Here is a 27,503-nt window from a genome sequence, read left to right on the forward strand (position 1 = left end):
AAGAGGAGCATGTTCTAGAGATAAAAAGTTCTATGCTGATTCTCTCATGTAGCTCTTTAAAAGAGACATTATTCATAACATTATTCTTTGCTTTCTTCAGCTGCCACTGAGTGCTGGTCATGGCCTAAACTCCACCGGTGAGCTTAAACAGAGAACTCTGCTAGTGCTACCACCTGAGATAGAAGGAGCAGAAATCCTCTTGCATGCCCATGAGCAGATTATGGTCACATGTGGAATCTGTTCAGCAGCAGCAAAACAGAGAATGAACCATGGTAACTTGTAATTGTACGGTAAGTCCCTCTTCACCCTCCAATTTTTCACCATTGTCAAGGTTCTTGTGGGTGCTGGTTGTGAAACAGCTGCTAGGAAATTGAAGTATCATTTCATCAGAAGACCTTATCTAGGCACATGGGCCACATCTAAGCAAATGGCCCTATGATGGCAGTGGTCAAGGTTTGTTCCTGTAAGTATTTCAGCACTCACAGGCAATAAATTTCTTTCTACATCATCATTTCTTTGTATGCTGTGGTTCACACTGACACATCCAGTGCCATTTCTGTGACAAAGACTTTGTCAGTGCTCCCTCCCAGAGTGAAGCCTGGCACCTTGTTTCACATTCAGATCAATGTATTTGTTTTAACTACTTAAATGAATTTGTTTAATAATTTCTTTGGTGACTTGAGAGGACTTCATATTGGTGACCTTTGAGGCTAACAAATTAGGTGTGTTTATTACTAAGTTTACACTTGGTGCCTACCTCATAAATTAAGTACACTAGCTATCTTCATAAACATCATTTACATTGACTGTCTACTAAATAGATTACTGCTTTACCCCATGTTCTTAAAGATAAATAGAATATTGGCATATGGATCTCTAAGCAACATCTCTGCCTGAAGATATGGCGAGCTGGAAGAGGTCGGAGTTCCCGAAAATTGAGCCACAGGATCAACGTCACAACTAAATCTTTGTGGTCACAGCTAAATCTGATGTCTAGCTGACCACTCAAAGTCCTTTGAAATAAGACCCAGAGCCAGAAGAAACTTCAAGCCCTCCTGTGCAAGGGCTGGTTTCCTCTCTCTTTTTAGTGGGAGTAAGAGTATTTTACTCTTACATAGGGAGCCCTGAGGTATATTTAATTAATGCTCATTATGAACTCTGAGAGGAGGTTGAGACATAAACATTATTATAGCTTCAAAGCCTCTGGGGATCACTCAGGTTTTACTCAGGGTCTCTTATGCTGGCAGAGTTCTTACTGACCTCCGGACAATCCAAATATGTGGAACAAAGTGTTTAGACTTTGGTCCATAATGTTCCTGTCTCTCTCCTGGGCTGGACTTGGCTCTAATCCATCCTACATTCTTTAAGTCTCATTTATTCATTGACTAAAGCACCAAGGGCCTTCAGAGGTGTTGCTCCACAAGCAATGGATCTCATTCAAACATTGCTCACTATCAAACAGTCTAACCCTATTAATAATAACTTTAAAGAGAACAGAGAAAGAGGAGACAAGAAGTAGATTCAGTTAAACAAGATTTTTCTTTCACCCAAGTTTTATGTTCCTTTCTTTTATCTTTTTATCAAGGCAACTGTATTCTGGAAAGCCTGAGGGTACAATAAACAACAGAAGGTGATGCAATGGCTGCTCATTATTGCTTGATGGGTGAATCATCCTACTGGCTGTTATCTGCCTTATTGGAACAGATCACTCGAGGGCTGCACTGAACATGGGCCACAAAATGTAACTCTGCACTAATATCAGGATATGATATCAGGGCTGACACATCAGTCTCTTTATTTCTAGATTAGTTTCCTTTCAATTGCACATTGATAAAATCAAAAGAAAGAGTGCCCATGGGATATATTAAAAATTATACCTGGGCCTTATTTTTAACAAAGCTCAGTTGGTACTGACTGGCCAAATCCAGCAACCTGTGCTCACACCAGTGAGCAGCTGTTCATGCAAAAATTTCCATTGTTTCATCAGGGCATCTCAAGCAAGCAACTGCTCCCTTTTCAGAATTAGTACAGGGTTTTTTCCTACCCCACCCTGCTGTTTTACATAAAATGCCACATCCTACTTAATTTTTATGGTATACTAGGGTGCTTTTTTTTTCTCCCTGGGTTTTATGAACATTGTACTGCTGGGACTAAACCGAGAATGGAATGTTTCCACAAAAGATCTGTGGGTTTAAAAAATGCCAATATAAACATATTTTAGCAAAACAAAAATTACTTCTTTTATCTTTCTCACACATGATACCTAACCAACATGAAGACCTCCATAATTAAGATTCTAAGACCTGCCTTGCCTGGCAGAAGAGGCTGTTCTGTGTGTTTGTACCTGAGGTCATCTAACCAAATGACACTTTTGATGTAAAAATACTAACTTTTGATGTTAACTATACAATTTAGTAGCTATGATATGTTTTTGGTTTGGGTATTCAATTATAAGACCTATTGTCTTACATCTGGAGTCCATGAAAACACTTCAGGTCCTTCAGGAAACAGGCACAGAGGCAGCAAAGAAAATTTGTGACTTTAGGAAGTGCCTCTGCCAAGCTGTCTCTAGTCAGCCTCTGCAAACCAGATCTTGTTTACTCCACAGAATTTTGTGGTATTTTTTTCCCTTTGTTTCTTGCAAGTCTTTGTGTGCCTTTTCCCAAACCAAAGCTTTCAGGGCTTGAACTAATAGCTGCAGTACCATCAGCTGTCCCCTGGGAGGGGGATGTGGTACTGCATGGCTGTAATCAGACCACAGAGTGCCTAGAGCAGAAAGAGAGGCTTACACTTCTTGCTGAGCTATCTGTGAGGAATGAGAAATCAGGACAACATGGACTTAATGAACTTATGCTATTGCTTAGAGACAAGACCCACTGCGCTGTCCAGTACTCACATAAGGACATTTTCCCTCTACACCAGGGAAGAGATTTGTAACAGCAAAGGTGTCTAAAAGGCTTCCTTGGTCATGTCACCAATGAAGGGAATTAAGATGACACTCACAGTTGCCTGGCCCGAAGTAGCCATGCCGTGGTAGAGCAAGGCAGGGCCACAGCACTAGGGCTGTAGCCACCTAAGGCAGTCCAGCAGCCCACAGGTAAATGGCATGGCTGTCCCAGCTCTGTCAGGTCTGCCCCTGCAGGGGCTAGCAGCTGCAGAAAAGCCCAGGATCAGGGTTAGGACTGGTTTCCTGAAGCTCGGTTGGCCAGCCCTTCCCTCCCTGGGAATAACACATCCCTAAAGGAGCAGCACAAAGTCATGTGCTGCATACAATCATTTAGTTTGGAAGAGACCTTTAAGATCATCACCATTAACCCAGCACTGCCAAATACACTACTAAACTGTGATCCCATGTCTTTAAAATCCCTCCAGGAATGGTGACTCCACTGCTTCTCTGGGCAGCCTGTTCCAATGTTTCCTTACTCTGCCTACAAGAAATATGCAAGTTATCATCAAGGCTAATGATTCCCCTGTTTCTGTTGCTAAACTCAGCACTACATTTCCATGGCTGCTTGGATTTTGATGCAGAAGGCATTGTCCACCAGCCCCCCAGCCTCCTTACTGCTCTCCTTCTCATACCACTGAGAACTCAGAACCACAGCTAACAGGACCAACACATATTTCACTTGCTGCCAAGGGCAACTTAGGCTCCCTTACAGTTTATTTTTACCAGATTAAATGAACGCAAAGTGGTGGGACTGAACACATACCTCAAATCATCCAGGAGAAATTCACCACTCCAGAAATCACTCTCTATTAAGCTGACCCCACCACAAGAGATAAAATGTCCCACATTCCTCTTGTGCCTTTGCCCAGCCTGAGGCAGAGCTGGGGACTCAGGCAGGGCCCTGCCCTTCCCCACAGAGCTCTGGTCCCACTGCACCGTGCACCCAAACAGGCCATGGCCATCAAGGAAAGGACAGAAACAAGGCCAGAGTGAAGCTCTGTCATGATACAGTGATCATCTTCATCTGGATGGTACAACATGAACTATATTTGGAGGCCAGAATGTGGCTGTGTGTGCCTGCCTACTGCCAGAGTTCCTTTCAGCTGCATGTTTTGAAGACCAATTTGCCTTGCACATTTTGTTTTGATGTCCAGTGGAGAAAGAAACTTCTCAAAATAAGCCCTTTCTCCCTTTTGTGATTAACATTTCTCACTCTCTTTTGCTCTAAATATTTACAACGGTGGCAATGAATGCTTAAGCATTAGAAACATTAGAGGCAAGCCATTAATTTTTTACAAAAAAACCCAGACAGAGACATTGTGATTTTTTTAAGCTACATTTTCTCTATGAAGAAGTGTGTCCAAGAGGAAAGAAGTAACTGTTATTGTAAGGTATTCTCCATTTTGAATCCAGAAAGTACAGGAAGCTGAGCAGTCTCTTTGTTCATCCAGCTACTGCTGCTGATGGAGACAAAGCGAGCCACCCATCCACATAGTCTTATGTTGATTTTGCTTTTCTTAGACAAAAGCTTTTCTAATGGGTGGGGTCAGTCAACAAGGATGAAGGAAGAGGGATTTGCAGTTACTGCAAAGCTGAACTGCCTTCTGTATGCCCTTGGTCAGCTTTCATCTACTTCATTGCTGTGTACATTAGGCCATGGCAAAATCAGTCCAGAGAGAGAGAGGGAAGGAAATCCCAGAATAATGCTAATACCCTGGGAGAAACTTTGCCCATGAAGATAGGGAGCAGCAAAGAACCCCTGATGTGATCCACCATCCAGCCTCTCCAGCTGCAGGGTGTTTGGTGTTAGTTAAGTACAAAAAGAGATATTGGTGGTTGTTCCCCTTTTGTCTCCATTTTGATGAAATTTCATATGGAAATTCCAAGACTGTTGACCAGCTCTGTGACTGGGAAAAATATTTTTGTAAGTGGGCCAAAGGTTTTTCCCTTGCTAATTTTCAAGAGTTCAAAGCTTAATCAAGATATCAACCTATGATAATTTTCAGTCAATTCAAAGGAATCACTGGTTGAAAATCTTCTGGAAGAAAACATGAAAAGAAGACTTGGAGGCAATTTGAGAAAATTAGTGGATTTCACTTACTCAGAACAGTCATATGCTACAGAGGTCTTTTCCTGCACTTCAGCATTTTTTACATCTACTTGAAAAATACAGTAGAACAAATTTTACAAATTATATTGTATTTACATTAAATAGATGTTGTGTGGTAGGCAAAAATAACAATAATAAAAAAGCCAAAATAGGAATGAGGCAAGTTAATTGCATGACAAGAAAAGACAGGAAAGTCCCCTGAAAACAGAAGCAATGCAGTGCTGTCCCTGCACTCTCTGACCTGAGTCCGAAGACGTGTGTTAACAGCACACACCGCAGCCTGAGGCAGAAAAATGTGATGTGGTTGACAAAACTGTGGCATGACTAAAGACAGAGCATGTGAATTGTATTTATGTACTAGTCTCTGAAGTGGAGAGCATATTGTCGAGCAGCCTGAGGGAGCTGTATCATATGTAGCTCCGTGTGCAGCATGGTATAGCTGTATCCCATTAAGATGCTAGTAATGGAATATATTAAATATCCTCTTCAAGGCTAAGGGTCCAATCCTCCTGCACTGAAATCAATACAATTTTTGCAATTTATTTTTGATGGGAAGAGAATCAAACCCTTTCAGCTGCTACTCTTCTGAAGGATTCACACGCACACACAACAACCAGTAAATCTAACAGAGAGCTGTGTGTTTTGCACTCCCAAAAATGCCCATCCGTGGTCACATCACAGTGACTAAGGGTAGGCTTGTCTGGTGACAGATCTGTGACTGCTCTGCCTGGATCCTACCCAAAAGCCAAGAGGCCCATTCACAAAGCAAAAGCTGTCAAATACTCTCTTTCAGAGCAAGTAGACCAGCACAAAGCACAGAAATTTGTTTTCTGATTGTAATACACACCTAGATGTATCCTAAAAGATAGTAGCATTTTATAGTCTGATGTTACAAAAGCCATCATGTGCTATCTTCATCTACTCCCTCCACAATATTTTTTCTTTTTCTTTTTTTTTATCATCTTCATAGCTCACCTCCAGCTAAATAACTTGTGTATATGATTCTGTTTCAAGATCTCTCAGGAAATACACCGAGCCAGAGAAATAATCAGAGTTTAGCACGCTGGCTTCCTGCTCTGTTTCTTCAGGAGAACAGGCTGGGTCCTGTTCTGCCTTTCCCTGGGGAAACAGAGAGGACTGCTGATGTTGGTAGATCTAAATGGAGGTAAAACCTCAAAATTCAAGAAAAAATGATTCAGAGGGGATTCTGGGCTAAAAATATGGGTCACATTTTAAAAAAGCCAGCTGTTGGCTTACAGAAAAGTTTCCTTTAAGCACAATACACAGTTAAGTTTTCCATTTGAAATGAATTGAAAATAAAACTCAGTGCATCCTGAAGGCTCGGAAGTCCTGTTGGCACATTTTAAAAATGCCATTAAGATAAAGACAATCCCACAATGTGTGTATGTGTGGTGGCTCAGAGCCAGGTGCTGGAGGTGGACAAGAGTGGTCCTCTCCACTGATGGTGGTGTCCTACATGATAGCTCTGTTTCAAAAGAGAGGGTCTGGAAGGAGCCAGCTCTGGGTCCTGCAGGATTGAGACCTCAGTGTCCCCCTGGGAGAGTGCTGCAGCAGAGCTCACTGCTTCTGGCCACAGCACGGCAGGCAGGGCTGTGCTGCTCTGTCAACGGGAGGGCTGGTGGAGCTTAGGACCTGGCTCAGGGGGGCTGAGTCAGAGCAGACCCTGGCTGGGCACAGTGTGAGTACTGCAGTTCCTTAGAGCCCACCTCCAGACCTGCTCAGAGCTGTTGCTGTTACTGGCAAGAGGCATTTCCTGAATATTTGTGGCCTGGCTCTTCAGCCTTTATAAAGAACAACAGACTGCTCCATTTTTGCTATGCAGGGATAGTTAACAACCTCATTCTTCCACAACGAGTTCCACAGACTTGGAGCTCCACTGCAAGATCTCAGACAGGGTCATACTTCTGTGACCTGGATGTCTTGGTCTTACTGACACCCACTCTTTTGAGATACTTTTCAAGAGGTAGATATATATTCCCTGTAATTCAAGCAGGTACAAAACCTGTAGCATGATAAAGAGATCGCAGGAAGAAATGCAGCACAGAAAGGTTTCAAGGTTTTGAACTTCCCTCTGTGAAGCATCAAAGGGAAAAATCTAGAACCTGAAATCAGAAATAGCGTGGGTTTACCAAGACAGTAAACCACTGAGGCAAAGAGAATGGCTGACCTGAGAGCCTGCAGTGTCATGGGAAGTCCTCAAATAGTCCAAACATTAGAAAGGGATCACATATACACAAAAAGCTGACCAATGGCATTACATAACATGGAGAGATGCTCTACATTCACCAAAAGAGCAGGGTGGCCAAACCTGCAGACTGGAAATGCCCACATTCAGACTTCCTGCTTGGAGTGAAAAGTGTTTTTCACCTACTAGTGGTTTCACCCAAATACTGTCTGAATACTCCCACATGAAAGTAAAAAAAAAATTCTAAGCCTTTTCATCTTTTCTGTATTATTAAAAATACTTTTAAATATATTATCCACAATAAGCTAATTCCAAAGAGATAAAATCATTCCTGAGTTATTTCTACCAGAAATGTTTATTCTAGAAACAATCCCTTTTCACCTGTAATTCTTAAATTTCTAATGTCTAAGTTATACAGATTGTGAACTTCCTCAATTTAGTTGTTTTGGGGTTTTTTATCCATGTCTCAATTTTTTTTCTTTTCTATCTTGTTTGAATAATTTTACTTGCAGGTATTTTCTTCAGAAAAACAGGAGAATTCCTTTTCCAAATGTTAAGTTCTGACTTTTGGCCATCTGAGGAAATGTTTCTCCTCAGTTGTCAATCACAATTTTTACTTCCTTTTAAAATTTCTTTCCTTCAACTGATTTGGCCCATAACTTTTTGAGAGAGCCATCATCTGTCCTCTCTCAGCACTACCACCAGGGCTGGAAATACCCATGGGAAGCTTGGATTTGTCATGCTGCACTAAGATAAGCAATGTTCTCCAGACCACCAGGGCCTGGTGGGTCCTCAGTCAGCTGCAGTTTCAACAGGTCTTTGAATGGTGACAGAGAGGGCACCATTAGAACATTTCATGTGGCTTCCTATACATATTACCTTTATCAGTGTATCAAGAGAATAGATAACTCCATCAGGCTACAAATATTTAATAAACAGCATTTTTGTCCACTACACTTGTGGCAGTAAAAAAAATCAGCACGCATTCCTCATTTTTTGCCTCAAAACACTGACTGTGATCTTGATGTTTGACTTTGTGGAAAGCTGTTTGTGCTAGGACTGAGCACAGGGTGCAGGTTTCAATTTGTTAGGCTCACATATAAGGAAACTGCTCCTACCACATCAGATCTCTGGCAGCAGAGACAGTATCATACATCTAAGTAGGGGAACAGAGGGTGAGTCGGACTTTGGTGCTGCAAATGGAGCTGTACAGATGGCACAGTGCTTACAAAGAGGCAGGAATATTGTCTTTTGATCTCAGTAGGAGGGTGGGGGCAAGGAGGGGGAAATCTGATATTACTCACAAGCTGGGGAAAGTTTCAAATCTCTCGCTCAAACAGGCAAAGTATCTGTTGCTGGGTTTCTGCTTTTATCCTTCTCGTCACCAATATTCTTCTGATGCCTCCTTGGTTTTTTTCCTCAGTGGATTTGCAGTAATCTACAAAACAAGGTTTAAGATACATTGGAAATGAGTGAATTCCATTCTTAAATTATAAACCCTATTAGAAAAAGAACAACTTCTAAAAGCATTTGCTACTAAAACATATTTTACTAATATTAATTGCTCCTTTCCATGAATAACGATTTTAAAAATCCTAGAGTGGAGCAACATTTCTTATAGGATAACTGGGAGATCTGTTTGGGCTTGGCCAAAAATTTATGAATCAGCAAGGCTGATTTAATTAGTAAAAGCAATAGATATAAGATATGTATGTGATAAAGCATCTGTTGCAAGAAGAATATGCCTTCTCCTTTCAGTTTAACCACAATATCAAATAGCTGTGCTGAAGTCAGTAATATTGCACAGAAAATTACTACAAGAATGACAGGATCATTCTATGCAGTTTTGTAATCAGTTGAAAGGAACATCCTGAAACAGAGTCAGATTGATAAATAAAGAAAATAAACAAGGAAACAAAGTAGTCTCAACGTGGACAGATGCTTTTTAATGAAAAATACTGCTTCTATATATTTTTATGTTTTTTTGAAAACCTGAAAACAATTTTAAGCGCAAAATATCATTATTCTTACAAGTTTTAAAAACCTTGAAATTCTCCAAAGAAATCTTAGGAATTTTTGCTTTCATTTCTTGTCAAACACTGTAGAGAAAATATCTTCTAAAGTAAATCCTAGTAGTTTAAAAGAGCAGTTTGTTTACATGTGTGTGTGTGCATCTCAGAGAAAGAAGGAAGAGCCTTCTGAGAGCAATGCCAATTACTCAGCAGATGAGCAACTCCCACTAACGTAACAGCAAACTAAGATGACTTGTGCTTGGCCCCAGAGCAAGGTAGACAGGTGTTACACTCTTATTTATTAAATATTTTCAGTCCTACCAGCTGAATCTTCATTGTCATGGAAGATAATACAAATGTTTTTTCCCTAACTTATACTGCAAAAGATGGATGAAAACTTAAAAGCAACCTTGCTTGATTTATAGGGTCTCAAACCTTTTGGCCACATTTGTCACTTAAGAAAAAAGTTCCACTTTCTGTGGAAGGTTACATGTTAGAAAGAGAGAGGGAAAGAGGGTTTTCACATGGCATAACTGTTTACATTTAAAGCAGAAGAAAGCCTCATCAATATTCAAAATTTCTTCTGTGTGTACTGAAAACAGGCTGATATTTATATGCCAAATCAGCAGAAGAGGTGGAAAAAGCAGAAGAACAGTGTGTGAAATGGTTACCAGAAATCCCATTCATACAGATAAAATAGCATGGATGAGCTGACTTTGAGGGGCTTTTGCATTAATTGGGTGTGACACTAGATATAAGGCTCAGTTGTAGAGACCGGTGTTGACTCTCCTAAAAGTTTGAATATTTAATCCAAATTCTCAAAAGAGCAAGCTTTATACATGACCTGGACTTAGAACATGTGAAAAATTCTGCATGCAAGTTTCTCTGGTTCATGAATACTTTTTTAAAGGCTTTTTTCAGTAAGTGAGAAACTAAGTGAAAGATGCATGAAAGCGCTAGAAAAATGCAAAACCTGCAAGTTGTATTTATGGTGGAGGATTTCTAGTTCTTCATGGAAAATAATAAGCCAATTTTCATCTCTTGGGCTAGAACTACTATCTGGAGATGATTCTTTCTCTTCACTGACCACAGAGGGAGCCAAGTTTCCTCAGTTAGGTTGTTTAGGTAGGTATCTGACCTCTTGTAGCTTAAATTCTCTAAAATTGTTGATGTATAGAACATAAGCAAACTAAAAGTTTGATTTCCTTCAATTTTACAACAATTTTGGTGATACAATCTTTCTGTGTGGAAGTGAAATCTTCAGTCTATTTCTTCTCTAATGTGTTTCAATGTTTACAGCTCAGAAGTCTGTGTACTTTTTGGATGCCAAATAAAGAGCAATAACAAAGACAGGATCCTAATGTAGCTAGCACTAGCAGCAACACAAAAAAGTCATTACAAAGAGTGAATATAGTAAATTAAAAGCAATAGAAGTGTCAGCTACAGTTGATTTAAATCTATGAAATCTAAAAATCTATGGAAGTAGTAGATCTGTGTGCAGCTGGGGAATCAGTTACTGAATGTTTTGTGCTTGCTTTTCTCCATGCTTACAAATTCCAGAAGAAACTGGATGATACTCTGCATGCAGGAAGCCATTTCTGAAGGAAAACATAATGACCAAAGTGGTGGCAAACACCCAAGGCTGCGATGTCCCACATCTCCACAGAAAGCTCTGCTAGAGGAGGCCTGCCCTGAGAAACAATTGCCAAGCCCTGTATGAGCTGCCAGTCAGTCACATCCTGGTGAGGAAAGACAAATGGGTCAGCCCCAGACACCCAGAGGGTCCCAACTCCCCAGACACACAGGCTGCAAGTGTTACAAGACCAAATGCTCCAGATCCCTTGGGATATGATGAAAGATGAATACCTCATCTGCCTGTTCCTATTAGCACTTTGAACACATGCACTAGGGTGAGACCATGTTAGAGGAAACTGCAAAAGGTGGCACAGTGAGTGCTTTGCTCCAAGGAAGGAAGACATTTGGTGGACTATTAACTATTTACTTCACTTTGCTGCAAATGGGAAGAATCACAGGCTGATCCTATTTGTGTGACTTCTTCCCAGATTTCCTGAGTGTAACAACTTGGCCACTCAGTTCCTTTAGATTTTACAATATTTTTTGGTGCTACAAGATTTTTGATAGAAGAAAGGCTTTTTAAGAGCAAATAATCTTCTGAGATGTGAGACACCTTTTCAATAAAAAGCACAATCAAATCTTAGCACACTTCCACAGATATTTCAGTCCTGGCTCTGAATATGAATGACAACAGTTTGTCACTAATTTGTGAGCTGCTGTGGGCTAATAAGTCTGACTCTGGATAAATAGTGGAAGTGTCTACCACTGAGTTCAAACCAATGTGACATAAAAAAAAAGAAGCAATAATATGCTTTATACCAACTTTGACATCATGATTATGTCAGAAAAGTAATGTGTCACAGACAACAAAAGCTGTAGGAGACAAAGAGCACGTGCCTGGGATGGTCTCTGAAGACAGATTGCTAGACACATTCCTATCAAACCTTACTCCATCATTTTGTTAAGAATGAAAACTAAAAATTACATTTAACCTTCTGTGATGTGGGAATTAACCAGAAGAAATGTTGTGTCAAAATCCATGCTCATGAAACAGAGTTGAGTGTCCGCCTGTTCTAGTCAGGCACCACTCCTCTACTCATATGTCTTGCCTGGAATTTGAAACACTGTGTATTTGGGAAAAGAGATTAATTTCATTTCACTAAATGAAAAACTCTAGGAACAGTGACATCAGCTGAGTGCCTGCTCTTCTGTGCCTTCAGTACCAGGGGTTTCACCTTGCTGCAGCTGTAGACCTTTAACAATCTTCCTTTTGTCTAGACTTCCTCATAAAGGTAGAGCAAGGTTTCCCACAGCCAAAAGCAAGCAATTCCAGGTCATGCTGTTACATATGGCTGTATCAGACCTCTTTTCATTTGATTAGTGCTTCTGGCATTGCAAAAAGTAACACGGGAAATCCCTGCTTTGAGGTAACTCAGAACTAGAGATAAGTGACTCTGTATAAAAACCTGAGGCTGGTGAAGTGAATTTGGGTTAAGACCACAACCAGAATGTTTTTGGTGCTGTTCTTTTTCACACAGATGAAAACATGCACACAGGTGTATCATAATTATGCTTGACATATGCTTACTATTTTGGTCTTTGCACCTGTATGTGCACCTCTGCAGACATTAGCAATTACACTCCTCACTACAGAGATAAACCAACCAATGTGGGAGTGCATAAAGGGGTGACTGATAGCATCTTTTCTGATACGGTAAGGGTTCAGAGGATGAAGGGGAAAAAAAAAACCCAAACAAACGTCTTAATGCTCAGTGAGATGTAACATTCCTGTAGACAGAGGACAGCCCACCTAACACAAAAGGGAGCTGTTGCAATTGCAAGCCCACAACAGCATGGGGCTCTGCTGGTGGCAGGTCTGAGCACTTATTCCTGATGTTGACATGAGACTGAAGAATTTCAAATGCATTCCAGTTCACAGACCTTGGGAAGAAGAAAGGGTAACATTTGATCATTCTTCTACTAATGTTTCTTTCTCCACTCAGGTCTGTGATTTATTTTTAAGGTAACATAAAGGGACAAATTTTTAAGCTAATCATGGATTTAATGCCCAGTGAAGGCAATTTTTCCCTAAATCACTCTTTCAATCTACAGTTACATTTCCTTGGATAAGGACAACACAGTTCTGAAGAAGGAGGTCATACAGAAATTGGGAAGCCCAAAAGCACAGGGAGAGAGGGGACATTCCACTCATTGCACATGTACTGGGGATTCAAAAGGGACTGCATCTAATTCCCCTGAAGAGTGGCAGATGGGGTGTGGGTAATCAAACAACTAGCAGAGCAAATGAAAGAAAATATTTCCATTGATTTCAAAAGTTTCCACCAGGTCTGTGGTAGAAAGGCACACTGCCTCAAATGCAGTTGAAGAAGCAGAGAAGACACCCTCACAAAATCCCTAGAGCAGGAGAGGACCTGAAAAGGGAAAGTGCTTTGGGAACAAAGTGACAGCAAGCTGGCAGAAAGGGAGCTGCAGGGGGAGGTGCTGTTCAAAGAGGAAGGCTTTCACCCCTTTCATAACTTGGAATAAAATCTTCTGATTCAGATAGATGTATTTCAATAATTCTGACTCATCTGGAGGCAAATAAGCCTCCATGGCAACTCCCTAAACCTTGCTAAACACCCGAGGAATATGTTTGGAAATGCTGTTAACTTAGTAACATCCAGCTCAGATCTTACTGCACTGGAGCCCACTTAAACAAGGATCTTTCCTCTTGAAATAAGCAACCTCTTCAAAGAATCCATTTCTTTTTGCTCTAGAATATACATAGGAAATGCAGTGGAACTGCAGAAAAAATGAAATCCCTTCTGAAGAAATAAACTAATTAAGAGAAAGAGAAGACTGAAGTGATTCTCCTAGCATGATCTGATCAAGCAGGAGTTTTTATAAAAATAATGAGGGCCAGTTGCTCACTGCTCTATGTGAATCTACTGTAAACAGCCTCTGGAGAAAAATATAATTATATAATGCAAGAAAGCATGCTTCTGAGCCTTCACTCAGAGAGTCCCAGCATAACTTCTGTGCCCTGGGAAGTCATGCAAAGAGGAACAGCATCTGCTGACCCTTCCAGAGCTCAACTGGCTAGGGTAATCTTGAAGTGGGAGAGAGGGAGGCCCTCTACCTTTCTACCTCTTTTAGACACTTGGAAAAGAAGTAGATCCTGTCCAGTTCTATTGCTGAGATCATGCAACACACTGCCTCCCTGAACATTCCCACTGGGCTGGGATCTTCCAGTCTCTCTCACCTTCAGCAGGACATGGATGCAGACCTCATGGAGCCAAATTAGCCATGTGCTTCCACCTCACATGCCCTGCTATTTTCATTATGCCTTTGCCCCATTTGGTGCCTTGCCTATTCAGATTTCACAGGTCTGTACCAGTAGACCAGAAAAAAATAGTCTTTAAAACCAAAGTAGCCTCAGCCAATGGGTTTTCATTGGGTTTGTAGTGCTATAATTCAAAGCAGTACAATTCTGTGCATGATGTAATATTTCTTCTGTCTCTAAACTCTTGTTCCCTGTATCTCACTGCATATCACATATAAAAATGTTTTCCACAGAAAGGCATGAAAAAAGCAAAGAAGTTCCTATCTCATACTTCTTTTCTGCAAAGCTAAATTGATGAATTTCAAATTCAATTGATGAATGAATGAATTATGAATGCCTTTCAGTTCAGCTTTAAAAATATGAGGACCCAATTTCCTTCAATAGTGTCAATTAATATGGAACACGTATCTGTTCATTAGAAAACATAGTTCATCAAGATAGAGAGATAATACTGTGATTTATGCATTTAAGTAATAAAGTAACTTTTCATTTGAAAGCAGAATGGGCCTCTACCAGGCCAGCTAACATGGGAGAGAATATGAAATATTATGCAAAACTAGAGAAACACCTATACTGCACAACCCTTCCTCTTGTTTGTAGGGCATGGTGATGGGTTGATGCTATTTTTCTTTGTGGATTACACAGGTCACCAAGTTTTTACACTGTCTGAAACATGACAAACATAACAACGCTCTTTCTAATACCAACACCTTTCACTATAGAGTTAATCAAACAGACGAGGGACTTTTTATGGCCTAACCACACCACATAGCACTTTCCAGAGTCTTTCATAGGCTCCACAGATGCCCTGAAGTCTAACACATAATTACTATTTCTCATCCATTTATTTCAGTTCAAAGTGTGTGCATAATGTGTTGCAGCTTCCGAGATTTCATAGCGAGATGCTGAGGTTATACCTTGCGTGCCCTGGGGCAGGTAGGCACCAGGGGGCCTCCCAAGGGTGCAAAGCCTGGGAGGATGGTGTCATGGATGGAGTTAAGCAAACCACAGAAGCTGGAAGGAGCCAGACAGTGTAGCATTCAATGTACCACACAGCTGGGAATAGTCCTCGTGTACGCTGTTCCCTGGTTTGTGTAAGGAGTGTGCTAATAATTAGGAAGCAAAGGCAATGTGCAGTCCAGCTTGCTCCCTGGGCCTGTTTTATTTAGCTGCCTAGATGCACATATGATTTCGTTGATACAGCACTCACAGAGACAAGAATCAGACCCTGCCTGGGAAGACCCTGCTGATAAAGGCTGGAGATGCATTCCCTCCTGGATCAAGATTAAAGAGATCCTCAGGGAGCTGGTTATAAATTCCTGACTCTCAGGTTGCTGCTATTTCCTGAACTGAGCTAGGGGAGCACAGTCCTAGCTGGCTGTGGGTAAGGAGATATTTTGCATTACATATGGATTGGTGAAACTGGTGATGAGCGTACCTTCTCAACACTCCCATACATCCCTTGATCCCCTTATTCTGGTGCTGGGTGAAATGGATCGGGCATTACTGCACTGGCCACCTTTCCCTAGAATACAAATATCAACTGAGCAGGTGTTGCTCCAGTTTCCATCTGTTGTATTATGCAGGGGCAATAGAACTGGAGCAAGCAAATATGATGTTTCTCTAGATATGCTGGTTTCGATTGTTGATGCAGTTTTTAGAACAGTCTTAATCATGCAGTGTTCTGTGATTTTAGTGCTTTTGGGTATTAACATTTCTGAGATCTCAGTGTGAGACTCAATTATTGAAATGGCCAAGATTCTGGCAAGAAACCACAGGGAAGAAATCAGTTCTGTGAGGAAGATGCCAGGAGGCAAACATTATTTACATAGAGTACGGAACTACAGAAATATAACAGTATGTAAATTTCTTGACAGATTCCCTGTTTGGCAGCTGCTCAGAAGCAAATTTCATTCTCAGCCAGATCTGCAAAAACACAGATCAGTAATCCAGGGTAGAAGTGATTTAGTAGAAATTTTGGATGACAACTTACAACTCCCCAAACTACTACTGAATTAACAAAGAAAAAACAGATCAGGAAACCGATAATCTTTCTGGGCCTGAATCAGGCAAGGTCTCAAAACATGAGAAACCTCAGTGAAGTTGTCTGTAACCTACCAAAAGACTGTTTGCCTGATTCTCTAATCTAACACAAGGCTATGCTGAAGAAGTCAGTGCTTGCTGGGTTGCCCTGTTAAACCAGGCACAAATCTGAGAACTACTTAAGACCTAATTCTGTTGTAAAACTAAGATCAAACTTTAGTTTATCGTGTCTGTTTGGTGCCCTCCAAAATATTAATCTGCATAGGTGTGCATCTCACGTGGCAGCTGATGCTACCAGGCACATTTGCTGCCAATAGAGCAGACACCCAGTGTGAACCATGACTCAGATGACAGATGAGAGCTAAGGGGGGAGTTTGACTTGTTCACAATCATATCTGTTCCATTGGTAAACTTAGGCCTTTGTTTCTAATAGTATGCACTAAAATCTGAACTTTTATGCGATTTAAAAGAAAATTCTGAATTGTTATCCCGTTCTTCAGGAAATGCAGGAGAGAGAGGTGGTGGAGTTACAGCTTAAGATGGTGAGGGTTTACAAGTTTTTAATCATATCCTGAGGGCCTTTGAGTATATTTAACCCAGGATACAGCTATATCCAGTCTATTAGTAGGCATCTTCATGTTATTAACAGGCTGATATGGTTCACTGGGAAGGTCTCTCTGAGCTATAACTAAACGTTCAACACACCAGTTGATTGGCAAGGGCTGCTTGCATTTGGGGAAAAGACATTTCTATTTTTGCTTGCCAGAAGGTCTCTGAGCTCTGCCTTATGCAAATACACAGTGACTACAATATTTCTGTGAAACCAGCAGCTTCCTGCAATGGAACATCAGCATGAAAATTGTGTGCACTCCTATCCTGGGACAGCCTGTGTAAGGAATCCCCATGGAGGCTACAGGGCAGTCTTGCCCCCTGACCAGGTCAAGAAAAACTAAAGCAACATCAGGGCAAATCTGTCAGGTTTTATTCTACAATGTATGTCAGGCAACACTGCCCTTCAGTTAAGGTAACTGCTTCAGTTTTCAGACAGTTTTTGCTTTGAAGCATCTCTATTCCTGCAGCCATAGCCCTGGGCATACTCCTGGCACATGTGCCCTGTCCTGCCACCCTATCCCAGGTGAGCTTCTCCCTCTTCAGGCAACCTATTTACTCCGCTATGGAATCATCCTGCCCCAGTCTGTTTCCCTCATTATCCCTTCCCACCGGCCAAATGTTACTTTTTAACTCTAAATAAACGCTCTCTGCTCTGGCCAGGGCACATGCAGCACAGCTGCCCTAGGATGCAGGCACGGCATTTGCCTTGGTGTGCGGTGAGCAGGATGGTAAAGCCACACCAAAAGCTGAGAGCAAATCAGGCGATAAGTAGCAAAACTGTATTATCAGCAGATCTGAGTTCAGGATTTCGTGGTCATTTGCCTTTATTTATGCCTCCTATTAACCTTAGTCAACCATGACATGTGTTACACAGATGGGAAAGCCAAAGCAAAAATAGGCACAGCGGTTTTCCCGGCTCGTGCAGAGTAGCAGCAAGAGCCGAGCGGGAGCACCGGCCAGCCCTGGTGTCCAGCGGTGTCCGCGGGCAAGCGGGTCAGGAACCAACCCAGCCTGGGAAAATTACAGCCACAAGGAGAGAGAAGTATCCACGCTCATGACTGAGACCACCGGAGCATTCCCCTGAATCTCCAGCCCCCGCCACCCACGGGGGTCCCGCTAGATGGTGCTGGAGGGACGGACAGACCGCGGCGGGGACAGAGGGAGAGAGGGAGGGAGCATCCCCCGCTCCCCTCCCTGGCTGCGGCTCCCAAAGTGTTTCCTCCGGAATGCCTGCCTGATGATAACAGGATCCCTTTCATATATATTAGGGCAAACACGGGCCCAAGGTGGGTAAACATCATGAGCAGACTCATCTTTCTGCTCGACGCCGCGACGGTGAAAGCCCGGTTGCACAAAATAACAAGCTGCTGAGCTTTTTTTCAGACCACGTCTCCAACAACAAAGCAGCTTTTGAATCACACGGATTACACATTTAAAAAAGAAATAATTACGAGCCAGTCATCTGAACCGTCCTTCTGCACGAAATATAAGACTTGGTATCACCCATAAAATCAATGCGCAACGCATATGCAAACCTGAATATTTAGATGCGAAAAACCATGTCAATTATGTAAGGCTAAGGAATTGTGCACATGCATGAATAGTCCCTTGTAAAAATAAATAATAAAAAAGGCTCTGTCAAGATATTAAATTAATTTTCCTTTTCGCTTAGGAACCTTGTATTTAGTTCTGTAAAAGTCCTCTTGGCAGCCTGAAATGTATCCTGTTTAAACAGGAGCTTGTACTCAAACACACTTTTTTTTTTCCTGAATACTATTCCCACTTAAGCCCTGCACAAAAAGCATTGAGAAAGCAGAAAATGGGAATAAAGTCATCTTTGTTTCAACTTTTCCTGTCCCTTTTCACTTGAAGGGAAAACTAAGTACCTGATGAATGAGCAATCCTTATGTTACAGGGGAAAAGAGGTGAGTGACCTATAGACTTGAGGACTCTTAGCTGTTTTGTCCTTCTTCTAAAGGCTGGATGATAAAGTCACGTAGAGTTACTGAAACAACTTTTTTGAAAAAGGGAAATACTTTATATGTTTTCCATAAAGATCATTATTTTGTTAAACCACTAATTTATGCAGAGATTCATGACACTAAGCTCAAGTCCATTGGAAATGTTCTTCTTTCTGAAAGCCCAATCCAATTTATTGTTCGAGGGATGCTCTTCTTACCACTCCAGCCAGGAGTGAAACCCAGACATGGAGAAGCAAGTGCTGCACTCTTTTTTCCACTGTGGCAGTCACCATGTCAGGACCTCAGTGGCAGGATGCACCTCAGTGCAGGAGGTGTTAGGGAAAGGAGAGAATACATGGAACAATTATGATGAAAAAGGAACAAGCTGCAGATGGAGAAGGTAGCTGTTCATGTAGTGGGGGTTATAGAGCATCTCTCTGAGTGGAAGGCTTAGAACAAAAGATGTTTAAGGAGGCAAGAAAATTGTACATGTCTGCATAGCACATGGGAGAGAGTGGGGCTGAGAATAGTGTGGAAGGGAACATGCTGAGCCGTGTCTGAGCATTTCATTCAAACTGCTATATTGTTAAGACTCTTGAGCAATAAAGCAAATTTTCATTCCAATTAAAGATTCAAGGGTTTTAGAACAATCACCAGAAGAAAGAGAGAAAAAAGGCATATCCTCAGAGGACTTGGTAATGAATAACAAAAACAGTTCTTGTGCATTGTCCAAAATGAATGGTATTCAGTGTAACTGCAGAGAGAGGATTTGATGCTACAATCCACCGTGGTGCTCTCTGTGAGTAGATGTGGGATGGCCCATGATTGACAGAAATACTCAGCCTAGGTCAGTATCTTCTGGTCAATGTGTAACACAGGTCATTCTTGGCGTCGCTGCCTTATTGTTGCTGCTGGGGTGGCAAACACTGGAAGGGGCAGAGCCTGAGGGAAATTACCAATTGCTTAAAGCCACCGGGATGAGTTCGCTCACACAACATGAATCATATTGCCCATGCATGTGCTTCTCTGTGGATATGTGTAGCAGTCTATCAGCCAAGCCTGCAAAGCCACTGCAACAGAGCAAAGGAACTACAGCCTGAGGAGAAAAAGAGGATCAGGTTGGAAGCTCAAGGATGAAGCACATGTTGTTGGAGGAGGAGGAAAAGATATGTACACTTCATAACTTGTAGTCATTGATGAGCTAAAGCTGCCCTACATTCATACATAAGCCAGGATAGAAAAAGTGGTTCAGAGCACCGAAGCAAAATTTACTGTTTTTACTAACTGCATATTAAACTCTTCTAGGGGTAGAGCTACAAGACAGAAAGACTGTATTACAACTCATCCCCAGCTGTTTCCTGGCCCACAGTCCTATGTCTCCTTTCTGTGGGTATCCCCTTACCTTTTATTGGTTTATAAAGCCAGAACACGGCTGGAGCACCAAGCATGTCCCAGACCTCTGGCTGAGAAGATGCCATTCAAAAGGGCAGCAGATAGGAAACCTTGGGAATTCTCTAAAAGCTGAATAGCTCTGTGCATTCCACCACTTTACTAGCAGGAGCAAAGAGGGACACCTCAGTGCTAACTCCACTGCCCTGCAGCTGGGAGCCTGCTCTGGCCAGCCTGTGCCAGCAGTGGGCTGCTGCCTTCCCATGCTGACTCTGCTGAAAGTGCTCTCACACTCATAGAGTTCAAGAGCTCAGATTAGCTATCTTTCTGGTAGCAGACAAAATTCTGGATTAGGACTCTAGAGGCTTAAATTCATTTGTCAGGTTAAGTACAGACTTTGTGTGTAACCATCAGCAAGGTCTTTAATCTGCCTGAGTGTCGATATCCTTTGGAAAGGGGCAATAATTCTTCCCTAATTCCTGAGGGCTTGGGGAATAAAATTGGTAAATAACAGAGCAGTGCTCCACTACTGAGAGGAGGCTGGCACAGCTCTCCTGGCTGTACTGAGTTCCCTTGCTAACTACCCAGCATATGTGCTGCAGATCTGGGGCACTTGCAGTTAGTATTTTCATGAAACAGAATATAAAATCAGAAGGAAGCAGCAGCTACAGGGAAATTGCACGGCTTCTGACTAGCACACCTTTAAGCACCCTTCACTGTTTTGAAGCATTCACTGGGGAGCCATGCTCCCCAATTATATCTGATGCCTAAACTCAGTCAGATACCTTAGGTGCTGCCAGCTCGGGTACAGTCGTTCTCTCCACAGACACACGTGGAAACTGTGATAAGGATGTAGAAAATATCAATACCAGAGCAAGGCTGCTTTAGTGGCATTTCCCAGAAACAAACTAAAAATTGAAGTGGGTCTCTCTTTCACCAGGTTTAGGTTGCCTATTCCTTCTCTTTAAACTTTGCCTGCTCCCTTTTTAATATTTCCCTTTCACACATTTTCTGCATGCAGGTCTGCAGTTTTTTTTTTTCCTGCGGAGTTACAAACTCACTCCTGCTTTCTTCCTCTACTTGGCACCTCCCTGCCTTGGCTCAGAGCACGTAGGCTTCATCCCCTTGACGATCAGCTGAGGAGCAAATGGAGATCAGAGGAGCAGGATGGCTGCTTTATGAGGTGTACCCATGCAGCATTCATGGAAACAACCAACAAATGACCATGAGCCAGGATTTCAAATGCTGCAATATCTGAAGCTGAAGTGCAGGGGAAGTCATAGCCAAAGTCATAGTACCCAGGCATCCTGCAGTTTTGGATTTTTCTCAGTTTTCATTTAAAGCAAAGTTTCTAGTGTTCATATTCTCAAATGAAAGCTTGGAAATGGGAAGCCTTGAACATCAAAGAAAATAAAAGAATCCAGAACTGATTTATTTTTTTTTTAAATCTCATGATTTTGCCATCAACCTCACATTATGTTGGAGAGTAACTCGGGATTTTTGAGCATGAAAGTCTGGCAGGACTACAGATGCCTCAAAATCATAATGAATTGAGGCCACAGTCAGCTTTTGAAAAGGCTTCTCCCTTGCAGCTAAGACAATACCGGGGTTTTGCAGAACAGTTTGGTCCTCCCCACACAACCTCCCACTGGTGAGCTATCACCAGCCATCACAGACATGGATATTTTATTCTTTATTATCCCAGTTAAAGAGGAAAGGTATATTTTAGGTTCAAAGTGGCTGCCACACCACACCAGTACTCAAAGGTGAAGACTGAAGGCTCATGCAGATGCCATAAGGATCTCTCCCAGGCTTGCCTACAGGGCCAGCACAGCTTCTTGAAAGGACAGGAGTCCTGCATAGCTGCAGCCATATGTTGAATATAGTGAAGGCATATGGAGCTAATTATGTAAATAAACATCTCGGTCCATGATGATTCTAAATAATGCAAAACATAAAGAGGCAAAACACTAATGTTCTAACTAATGAAAATAGATTCTTAGGGTGATTAATTTACAATAAAGAGATGCTGCATATGTCAAAAATGGTGCGTCATCGTATGATTTAATATAATCAGGCACAGCTGCATTGCTCTTGATGTTGGCAAACAATGATCTTGTTCACCTCCTCCTGCATCTGTACCACAGTATTAAAAGAGAAGAAAACTGCACAGCAGAGCCAGCAAACACTTGTGAGAAAAATATTTTTAAAGCATCTTGATAAATATTTACCAACCTTCGGGATGTTTGAATGCTGGAGGTTGTGTCAGGAAAAAAAGCATGGGCTGATATCCTCATAAAACAACACAAGTGGTCAACAGCCTCTGTACAAAAGGGACTTGGTCAATACAATAGGCCACTGTTGCTGTGACTCTCAGTATTGTTTACCTCTCACAGAGCTTCTAAGCACAAAGCACTTCAAACAAACTACACTAAGACTTTAAACTGAATCCACCCATCAGGTTAATAAAACAAATATTGATTGGGTTTGAGAGTCATTACAGAAAACAAACCCTTTTGGATTGAGTTTCTTTGTTCAAGTAGTATTGTCCAGAGCCTCCAAGCAATATATTACAATCTCAGCTTAAATCCTGAGGCAATATTCTACAGCGTTTGCCCTCAAATCTACTTTTATTTGCAGTATATGTATAAATACAGATACATGAAAAGATAGGGGCAGGCATTTCATGCACACAAAGGAAAGAAATCACACACACCTCAAAAATATGCTGGAAATTCTAATAATGAAGAGCAAAGGTAAATTTTTTTCAAGTGCATATATTGATTTTTACACCTAAATCTTATTCCAAAAACCACAACTTGTAGAAGCTTTTACCTTGACCTCTCTAGAAACCCAGCCTCTGCAATGCAGAAGAAAATCACGTGAGCCTGCAAATGCCCTTTCACAAGATGTCCTGCAAGATCTAATGGACTAGGAAAGCATCTTTACATGATCCAACACAGAAAGACAACCCAGATGCTTGAGAGCAAGTGCAGAAACAGCAAGAAAGCAGCACAGAGAAAAGATTTGCAGAGAATTATTGCCTTGGGTACAGGCTGATCTGGATTTTTCAGAATTTGTTGCCTGATTACTAGACAGGGAACAAAGACATCTAAATGATTTTAGGTCGTCACCCCACTTTCAAAACCAGTTTGGGTTCTAAGAAACTTTTGTCAGGAGATGATGTAAAATGAAAGGAGTGACCAGGAGCTTCAGCACTGTCACCTTGTGCAAGTGCTTCAAGATGTGAATTGAGAACATCAAGCCTCTAGCAGAAGTTTAGACAATGTGTTCAAAAAGAAATAGTTCTCCACATAGTTTTGAGACCAAATTTATCTCTACAAGTAACAGCGCAGGCTACAAATTCAGAAGTAACCAACCAAGTGTATTTTCTTGCTCTCCTGCAAAACTTACTTCATTCTCTAAACACAAAAGACACTTTAGAAATATAAGCACAAAAAGAGGGACCAGTACGTCACTAACATGTTTTAGTAATGATATTTTAGCCTCCTAATGTCAAATCAGGAATGGTTCATACTTGTCAGAGTAGTGTGAAAATCCAAGTCAAGAATGAAAATAAATAAATAAATAAAAATTAAGAAAAAAAATTAAAATATTCTCAGAAGTTAACTAAGGTATTCAATACTGCCATACAAATGGATTAAGCTCAGTAGTGCTGACAGTTCCTGTTAACTCAATTCTGCCAATGGACCAGGCTCAAAGTTCCTTTGGGTCAATAAGGTACTACAGAGAGAAATAGCAAAAAGACAGGTAAACACCTCAAGAAGAGGATTCTCCAGACATTTTAGCAAGCCATGGCATCGGAGCTTTAAGTAGCATTCACTGCTACTCAATAACTCCATAAACACATCAGTTAAATAATAATTTATTCTCTGTTCCTGGCCATGTAAAGCAAGCTCTGCTGAGTAGATCAGCCCAGAGTAGACACCTGGCCACTGCACACAAACCTTTTTGCACTCTTAATTTCTTCTTTGGCATTCAAACAGGCCCTGTCTGGCTTTTTCTCACCAATTCACAACATTCAGGTAATTCCTGATAGAGAATTCTCAACAGAGCCCAGTCAGCAGTGGAGACGGGTGTGATACTACAACTGGATTCCTCTAACACAAGGCACAGTTTCTAAGTGACAGAGAAGGTATTAAGAAATTACACCATCACTGAATGAAAGTGCAACATATACCCAGCGCTCAGCATCTACCTTAGCTTAAGGGCACAGCATTCTGCAAATCTTGTAAAATCAGGTGGTTGATCTGATAAGACACTCTGCATCACTGGGGCTCTCCCTATCTGAGGACAGAATCAAACCCCATGAGCTTTGCTCAGAGTATCTCACTCGCAGCTAGACTTCTTTGCTGGAAGAGTTATACAATCTTAGTTTACATCTTATCACCAGCACAGCAACAGTCAGACTTGAGGGTTTGTTGTCTTGCAGGCACCCACTTTATTCTCATTGCTGGGGAGCAGCATTAGAAACACAGCCTCAGAGTAAAAGAACAACAGGGAGGGAATGAGTGATAAGGAGCAGAAAGAGCTTGCAGAGTTAGCACCTGCACAGCAGACGTAGCTGAAGCTCACTTCATTGATGTGGGGCACTTCTTGCATCTGGAGCGTAATGATTAAGAGAATAAAATACATGTTCTACCACACTGAATGCCAGAAGTAACTGTCATGTTCACTCACATTGCTCAACTTAGGGATAATATAGGCTGTTAGGCTTGATTAGGAAAAAACACATAAGAGATCACTCAAAGGACTAATGAAATGCAAAAAACAAATTTCTAAAATGGAAAATAATATTACATATCCTTAATAAGTGAGAGGTTCAAGTAAGTGCTCTACCTTTTTACAATCAAGACAGGACCTTCTTTAACAAGTATCTATGTCCAAACAGCAACACATACACTGAGGCTTTTGCAGACTTTTGCATTCAAACTCCCTGAAGCTGTGAATTTTCTGTTAACATTCTCAGTTCTCATCATGCTGAACAAAACATGTTGAGTTTCTGAACCATTCCCTGCCTTCCTTGATGACCAGAAATAGCTAAAATCCCCTTAGGTGAGAAGAGGGAACTCCCCCCTTGCCTTGCCGCATACCATTCCCAAATAAGTGACCTGTTGAAGGTGGTAAAGCAGTGACCTCCTCTGCTCTTACTCAAAGTTCTGGAAGTCCTTGATGTTGTCTCTGCCCGTAGCTGAAACTGTGGGTGCAGCTGTACCACAATTCATGGCCAAAGTTTTAGAAAAGACTACAGTAGTTTGAAAACATAAACACATTTGCATAACCAGAACAGTACTAGGGAATCAGTTCTGCCTGCTGCTGTGCATATGCTTGCCCTTCCAATTTCCAGCTCTGGTTCCAGTGGGGGTTGCCCAGGGTCAATCTAAAGTAGGACTTTTTAATGGAATTGAGCTTTATGGTCCCATTTTCCCCCAAACCATGCCAAACCAGCAAAAAACAATGAACAAACACAAATCTAGACCCATGCATAGCCATGAGAAACTCGGAGTCAGAGGAACAGAAAAGCTTCAGAATAAAATATGAGGCTGCATGTCAAGAAAAGAAAACAATGTATTGCAGACAAATTTGGGATTTCTTTTCTTTTCTTAGACACAGGAAAAAACTAAATCTTTATTTTGATCAGATATGGAAATAAAGGGATTAAAAGAATCAGACTAGTGATTTGTAATTGGTCTCCAGACTGCACCTCTTCCTCTAGTAAAGTGCATGCAAGTGGATAAAACTGCATGGATGGACTTTATTAGCTACAGCTTTCCTTCCTCACTCTGGGATTAGAGGAATACTTTAACCTTGACACATTCATCTTATACTCACAAAGCTTCACTTTTAACAGTCACTTCTTTCCTCTTCACTTGTCTGGTTCTGGCACATAGTTTTCTAAATTAGAAGAGGCTACTGTTTTGTCTTAAAAAGCAAGGGAATTCTCACCTATCTTTGTTAGCAAGAGCATGGAGAAATTCTAGATGATTACTATATCCTAGAATTCTATTGCAGAGGACAGAAATATGGCAAAAGCAGACGTTTGTATAAATAAGGCTCTTGGGAGGCTGTCCTTTAAATACACTAAAGGAAAAATATCAGTAGCATGGTTTTATTTATCAGATAATAATGTAAAACAAAGTATACAAATTCATGTTACTTATATATGTTAGTGAGAAACCTCATTTTTTTAAAGCTTCCTTTATGCTAAAGAAGTTTGCAATTGGATTTTCAAAAGCACTCAGCACTGCCCCAGCTCTGCACTGAGCAGGATGTACAAATACTGCTCCTGCTGCTTCTGCTCCTCCCCGCAAAGGCAAAACTGGGCCATTACAGGGCATCCATAAAAAGCCCAGAGCTAGGGGGGAAACTGCCAGGCAGCACTACTGGCACACACCTATCACTCACAGACAGGAGGAAATGTGTCTGTGGAAATGAATGCTTATTCAGAGGACTGGGGAATATGAGAATTCAAGGAAGTTTTTTTTTTAATGTGTGCATGGAAGAGGGTGTTATTAAGCAAAACACTTGAAAGTTAATTGCAGAATAAAAGAATATACCTCAAGGGTACACACTTTCTCAGTACGCTGATTTATTATAATTACGGAGTTTACCCTCACCTTTTTTCTTTATCCAGCCACATATTTGAGTTGCTTTAGATTAAAGTGTACGTCTTGTTAATTATGGCATTTAGTTCTCAAATTGTAATTGGTGCCTGGTGCTAAGCTCCTATAACTCTTCTTGTCACTGTTTCAAGGGGGCCTGTTTAATTTGCCGGAGGTAAACTAAAATGGAAAGTACCGTCTTATTTGAGTAATATGAGATATTTCTTGTGGCTTTAATGACCAAATATTTTACTGTTTATGGGGGGGCTCAATTAGGTGAGGGTGTCTGTGTGACAATGGGCAGTCCTGCTTGCCAAGAGCTAATCAGCTAAGATGGATGCTGCCATAATAGTTTTTAGAGATTTTATTACGTCCTTTAAGCAGATGAAAGTAATACCACTTAGAATAAACAAACACCTTTAGACATTGGATAAAAATAATTACAGTGAGCTACTAGGAATTTTCCTGCCATGTGCTCCTTTAAAAATATCTTGGAAGAGTGTGGGAGACTGAAACTCTTATCCTGCCTAATTTTCTCCACCCGTTTGGGAAATGCATCAGGGACAAAAGCTAGAGAAAGAACTTAGTGGGTATTTGGAAGAAGAGCACCTGACGACTTTTGTAAACATACACTACCCAAAACGAATGCATTCTGTGTTCCTCAAGGCTTTCCTTCAGGAGC

General features: G+C 41.3%; 1 long non-coding RNA gene across 1 annotated transcript in view; it reads right to left on the reverse strand.

Moving 5' to 3' along the window:
* LOC129046674 (uncharacterized) overlaps nucleotides 1-27,503 on the reverse strand; it is a 162,139-nt gene that overhangs the window by 13,455 nt on the left and 121,181 nt on the right. The window contains exon 3 of the long non-coding RNA XR_008508329.1: nucleotides 8,568-8,701. This is a non-coding gene — a long non-coding RNA (uncharacterized LOC129046674). The remainder of the gene's footprint in view (nucleotides 1-8,567; nucleotides 8,702-27,503) is intronic.

Source organism: Molothrus ater, chromosome 4 (genome assembly GCF_012460135.2).
Source record: "Molothrus ater isolate BHLD 08-10-18 breed brown headed cowbird chromosome 4, BPBGC_Mater_1.1, whole genome shotgun sequence".
NCBI classification, from domain to species: Eukaryota; Metazoa; Chordata; class Aves; order Passeriformes; family Icteridae; genus Molothrus; species Molothrus ater.